Genomic DNA, 6,406 nt, shown 5'->3' on the forward strand with positions numbered 1-6,406 from the left:
TCCAGCTCCGTTCTTTAAAGAAGACAGGGTAGGCAGGTTCTTTAAAGACCTGGAAAGGCAGCAAAACCAGGCAGGCAGGTAAGGGCTTCATTCCCAGCAAGAAGACCTAAAAATGTTCCTGGCCAGAAACCTAACAGCTTGTAGCACCTCTCTCCTTCAGGACTCCGAACGTTCTTTTCCTTGGCCAGCCATGCACACTGCCACAGCCTGTCACACGTCACGGTGGGGAGGCACTCTGCTCAGGTGGCAATCCTGAAGGATCTTCAGTTGTGAATGGACTTGGACAAAGGATGCAAGTATCACCCCTGTTTTATACACAAAAAAAATGCTGCTCACAAGATATAGCTCTTCACTGGGATAAGCGAAGAAGAAAGGGAAGAAAAGCAAGGCTGGCTTCTGGAGGAATACAAAGACAGTTCTCTGCTCTATTCCCGTTGCCCAAGAGGAAAGAAAGCATTCACTTTAAAGGAGACTGAGGTATGGATGTAGGCAAAGTTGGGGGCAGCAGACAGGGAGAGGCACACCCCACCTTTGAGGTTTTCTTTTGTGTGCCACTGCTAAGCCTAGAGTAGGGAAGGTTGGGACAAGGGTCCAGCAAGTTCCCCCTTTGTCCGTCCTGCTTCTCATACCAGCAGTGTGTATGCGTTCTCAGGGCAGGCCCACCAGTTTCTCCCTGCCAGGGGTATGCCTGCTTTCTGATAGACCCGAGTCTATCAGAAGCCTCTCCAGAAGGAGAAGAAATACCTGGGATTCAGCCAGCAGCTCGGAAGGGAGATGTCTCCCTGATCTTTAGATCCCAGGTTACTTTTAGCTTTGGGAACCCATTTTTGTTCTCTTAAGTGTTGGGCAGCCCCCAAATGCCCAGGCTGTTATTGCAGCAAGGAGACAGGGTGGAAAGCAATAATGCAGAGCACACACACAAAGAGGATACACAGTGGCATTGGACACCACGCTCTGCCCAACAGGAGCAGCAGCAAACTGACCACGGATGCACCCTCAACCTTTCCTGGTGCTGCAATTTGCCCCTGTGCTGACTATGTGTCAATCCGTCCCCAGGGCTCACGCTTACAGCCCCGCAGCATCACCTCTCTGCCCACACACATGGAGATCCACCCTTAGATGCAGCTGGCATCTTAGATGTGTTAGCTGCGTCTAAAGCTGGGTGACACCGTGGAGCAGGAGACAGTGCAGGACTGCCCATGCCGCCTAAGCTGGGTCAGAAGATCTGCCACTAGGAGGTGGCATTTCCCTAGGTCCCTGCTTGGCACTTTGACGCTGCTGGCAGCAGGGGATGCTTGAGAGGATGGTCTCAGCCTGAAGAGAAGGCGCAGGAGGTGTGGGCTGCAGGTGTGGGAAGGAAGGCACAGAAGGCCTGGAGGAGGAGAAAGGACAGCTGAGATGACCGGAGCAATCTGCATCCCGAAGAAGGGAGGCTGCAGAACCGCAGAGGGTGTCGCTGCCCAGCGAATGCGGGCCGGGAAGGGTGGGGAAGGGCGCTCAGCATGCCGGCTCCTTGGCACCTGGCCTGCCATGTCTGATGTGGGTAGAAAGACACCAGAGAGCACCAGTGCTGAAGAGAGGGTGGCAACACAAAGACCGCTGTGTTCCTCTGCTCCCCATCCCTTTCTCCCCCTCCTCTCCCAATTTATTTACCCGAGTTAAAAAGACAGCCTCACAGTCCCGAGGGGCTGGCTGAAGTGGCCAATGGGTGGGCTGTGAGGTCATCTTTAATGAGGGCAAAAATCCAGTGTCAACAATGCTGCCCATTGTATGGCCCTGTTTAGACAATACCGGCTGGGTTCTTGCTGCTGGCAGCCGGAGGACTGGGAGAAAAGCCTGTTTGGGGTAACAGGAGGGGAGGAGGATGGGCAGGGGGTCTGGCACTGAGTCAGGCAGCAAAAGATGGGGCAAAGTGCGGAGATGAGCACCCTATCCCAGTCATCAGCGTGTTATCAGCCTAATTCTCGGTGCTGACAAGATTACTGCACCAATGGCAGGGAATTTAGCCATCCTGGTCACAGCCTGGAGGCCTGGCCCATCACGCCAGTTACATCTGCTTTCCCTTCTGACCCTGGCAACGAGACACCAGTGATTTCTGCTACCTTGTCGCCTCTCTGTAACCCCACATTTCCCACTCAGCAGCAGTGGGGTGGCAAAGTGAGCACCAGGTTCTTCTTTCAGCCCTGGCCCTTCCCCAGGCAGCTGTGGGAAGGCAGCTGGAGGGTTGGCCACTGCTGCTCTTCTGGGAGCTCCCAACAGCAGCTGTTAACTGAAGAGCCCAGGTAACCCATACTGAATTTAGCCATGCTTTAAGGGTGAGGATGGAGCAGGGGATCTTCAGGAGTTTGTGGGATCCACTGAATTTGTGAAGCAACAGATGATGTTTTAAGGAGGGGGGGAAACATGATAGAAAACAAGCAACCGATCAAGATGATGCCAGTTCTTGTAAACATAAAGCTCACTTTTGGTAAATGCCATGATATCAGACTCCTCAAGTTGCAGTTTCTGGAGCCAGGTGACTACACAAGAGTCTTAGCTTTCCATTTCAAAAAGGAAAGCCATTTGCTACCTCTCCTGGCTGAGGAAGAGTGTGTGAAAATGTAACACAGGGTCACCAGATTTCAAAAGAGAGCCCAGGGGAGAAAGCACCGTTAAACAAGGGTGGCAACCCCACGAGCTGGGATCTGATCCCCTGGCATCTGAACTCCTGTGACTGACAAGCCTGAAAGACCTGCAGCTGCCATCACCTTTCAAGCAGGCAGTAACTCCGAACTCCTGTAGTCTGAGCCAGGTCTTGTCCCAACTCATTCTGTAGCCGTGGGCCCCCACCTCATTTCTCTGCAACACATAACTGTGCCCAGAAGTCAACCTGTCAAAACGGGGGGGACCATTAACTTCTGAAACTGCAGGCAGCAGTGGTGAACCACGCTGGTGTTCATCCGCTCTGCAGAGAGGGCTCAATGCCTTTGAAGAGCAGATTCTTTATGAGGGGAAGGAGGAGAAAGAAAGGAGGATTGGTGAAATGACAGAAAACCACCCCCACGCTTCTCCTTGGATGAAAGTCCCAGGGCATGATTCTCCTATCCCTAGAAAAAGCTCTAAAGCTGGAATTGTGTCATACTTCTTCAGGAAAACAATGCAAGAGATGCAGAAAATAATCCTAGGAGAATTTTTGCAAACCTTTATTTTTGGCAGAGGGGAAGGGGTAGGGGTCAGCTCTTTCCCCAATTCTCAGCTTATTCCCTCTTTATTTGAGTCTCCTTTTTTTCAACTTCCAGTTGTGAAATAGAAGAAAAAGGGGGAGACAGGGAATGCTGTTAAAGAAGATAAACAAACAATATGAAACAAACCTTGCAAAGCCCTTGCAGCAAGCTTTTTTGTGTGTGAGGCTTTTTCAACATTTTTGGAGGGGGCAACTGAGGAAATTCACTAAAATTTCCAAGATGTCGACACCAGATGAAATCTCCTTGCAAAACATACTGCTAAATGGAAAAGCAATACTTTCTCTTTTTTTTTTTTTTTTTGAGGGTAGAGTAGGAAGGAAAATGTTTTGATGAAACGTCCTTAGCTTAGCCTTGATGCTTTTTTTCTGCATCCTGACACTGTGGTAGCAAAACCAGGCTGGTTAGTGCATCCCAGGAGAGGAATGCAACCGTTCTTTCTCACATGGGCTCTGCTCACAGATAGTGTCTTGTGATAAACCCCACTGCTGGTTTGTGCCTCTCTTTTCCCCAACCTTGATAAAAAACTGTGAGACCCTCTGACAAAAAGTACTCTGCAAGAGGTTTTCACTAGCACAGTGCCTCAGCTGGGTCATGAATCTGTGGGGAGGACTTCTCAAGGAAGGTGGAAACAGCCTTACGTTAGACCATGGATTTCTACAGAAACCCTGTGCTGAAGTTCATGGCCTGTGCTGCCCATGGCATGGCTCTGCTCATCACTGCCCTGCGCCACAGCCCTGGCATTGCATCAGCTCATTTATGAAAGACCACGACCTCAAGCAGCAGTCACCAGATGCAGAAGAATTGAGACAGTTTCCTGAGGACGATGGCTGAAGCCAAATCTTTGCTAAGCAGCGCTGGTGAGCTCCACCAGCGATGTACTTCTGCTGAAGGCTCAGCTGGGCAGCTCTCCCTGGAAGGAGGGAAAATCCTGTCTGGAGAGATACAAACTAGAGCAGGAAAAGCCCAGTTTAAGCTGCATCGCTGTGTCTATACTAGACATTTCTAGTTTCCCACCTGTGCTGCCCAGTGATCCCCCCTGTTGTCTCAAGCCTTGAGCTGCAGAGCTGAGGCAGGAGTCTGCAGCAGAGACTCAGATGGGCAGGGCCCAGTGGTGGGGGCCAGGGGTGTGCAAGGTGCTGGCCATCGCCCCGGCCAGCAGCTCTCCAGGGGAGGGAGCCTGGCTGGCACGGCACGGCCAAGCCTCCGGCCCGCAAAGGGCCAAAAAGCCTTTTGACAGGCAAGGCTGGAGCTGCCGCAATCTAAACATTGGGAAAGCAAACTACCCTGCGCACCTCGCCAAGATGTCAATGCCTGAACCTCATGGCCACATTCAGGACCATTAACCAGTTTCAAAAGTGATCAAAATGCCAGCTGGAGTAGCTGACTATGCTGTGAAGGGCCGTCCTCAGGGCTGACCTTAGCATGTAAGACTTGAAACCGGCCAGGTGAGCACAGCCCCCACGATGGTCAAGATCCGTCTCTCCCTCTGTACAAGAAAAAAATGTGATGGTCACCTTCCAGGATAACTTGGCAGGGGAATATTCAGAAAACTTATTCCTGTTGTGTGGGAGCAGCCAGACATGGTGTTAGAGGATGACAAAGTCTAGCTGCCCTGTAAGTTCCCTTTTAGCCACGCTCCACGTCTGAGGAAAGAAACCGGTGGGAAAGGAAAGGGCTCCGGTGGGTCTGAGTATCTGCAAAACTGCAAACCTTGAATCCCCAAAAGCCTCACTGTCACCCACCGGTAGTATTGCCAGTTCTCCCCCTGGTTTGTGGCATTGAGATTATTTTCCCCAAGTGGCATGAGCTGCAGATTATTTTTTAAAATCAACAAGTACTACCTTCTTTTTTTTAATTTCCTTTCTGTTTTTCTTTTGGAAATAGCAGAAGATTTCCTTAGGGTAGTTTTTAGCACAGTTTATAGTTCTTCCAACACTCACATAGAAAGCAGGTAGAATCTTTAATTTAATTAAAACATCATTTCTCCCCAGTGTTCAGTAACCCTCAGTGTTGTTAACCAAACATTTAACAGAGAGTCTTAAAAGGGATGGTTAAAAGTCCCTCTCTGACTCATGTCAGCTTTCACCATCTACGAACATCTTCTGACGTGGGCTCTCTGGTTCAATCCTGTGTCTCAGAAAGCAGGCAAGACTCGAGCTGCTAATGTAAAACTAAAACACAGACTCCTCTCAGACCTCTTCATCCATCACAGTGAAATGAAAAAGGAGAGATGTATTTTTTCCCCCTTTGCTGGACACCTCTAAATCCAGAGAACAACTGCGCTACTGTTATTGTTTCATTGTCACTTTTCCCTCCCAGGGATTACAATGCAGCTCGCTTTTGACAGCTGCCACTGAAACAGCCCCGCTACGTCTGAGCAGGATCAGCCCAGGAACGGACTCTGCAAGATCTCGGTTGTCCGTCTGCACCTCGTGTGATCAGCTCCACTGCTGCAGGATAGCTGCCTGGACATGATTATGTGTCAGGGGATATGGGCACACTTCAAAATGGCTTTTGACATCCCTGTTCCACTCCCAGAATGACTCATGCGTCAGCAGGGGACAGAGATTGAACGTGGGACACAACGTGAGTGGGGGAAGGAGCTGAAACAGGTCCTGGCTGGGGTGGTGGCACTAGGGCACCCCAAGCCTTGCTGCTAAACAGCTGAGGGTGCCTGGCACGGTGACCACACGGGGGGGTTAGGAGAGCTGCCTCCAGGCTCTGCTACCGGCAAGGTTTTATTTGCAAGGGCCCTCTTTTTCACTTTTAATGGTGAAGGTCTCCTTGGGATAGAGCTTGGATTTTCCTATTGCTGGCATTGCTGGCTAGCGAGGAGGTTGTTATGGAAAATAGCTGATAGCAAACCGAGCTGCTCCTTTTTCCTTCCGCCCTCCGCCAAAAGGCACTGCTTTCTGGAGGAAAATGGCCAGGATTTTTTTAAAAACGTTACAGCCAACATTTTCCAGGCTGTTTCTGCACCTCGAGATAAACACCTACACAGATGTACGTGCTTATCCGGATACACAGTTCTGGGTGTGCTTTTCTTTGCAGAGACGTACGATTTATACATACATATATACGTAAAAAATGCTCCCCATACAGATCCCCTACACGGAGTCGACGCTTTACGGTGAAGCCCCTTCTTCCCCCGCCGCACTCCGCAGCCAGCTGGGGAAGGGGCG

The sequence above is a fragment of the Pygoscelis adeliae genome, unplaced genomic scaffold (assembly GCF_000699105.1).
Source record: "Pygoscelis adeliae isolate BGI_AS28 unplaced genomic scaffold, ASM69910v1 Scaffold244, whole genome shotgun sequence".
NCBI lineage: Eukaryota > Metazoa > Chordata > Aves > Sphenisciformes > Spheniscidae > Pygoscelis > Pygoscelis adeliae.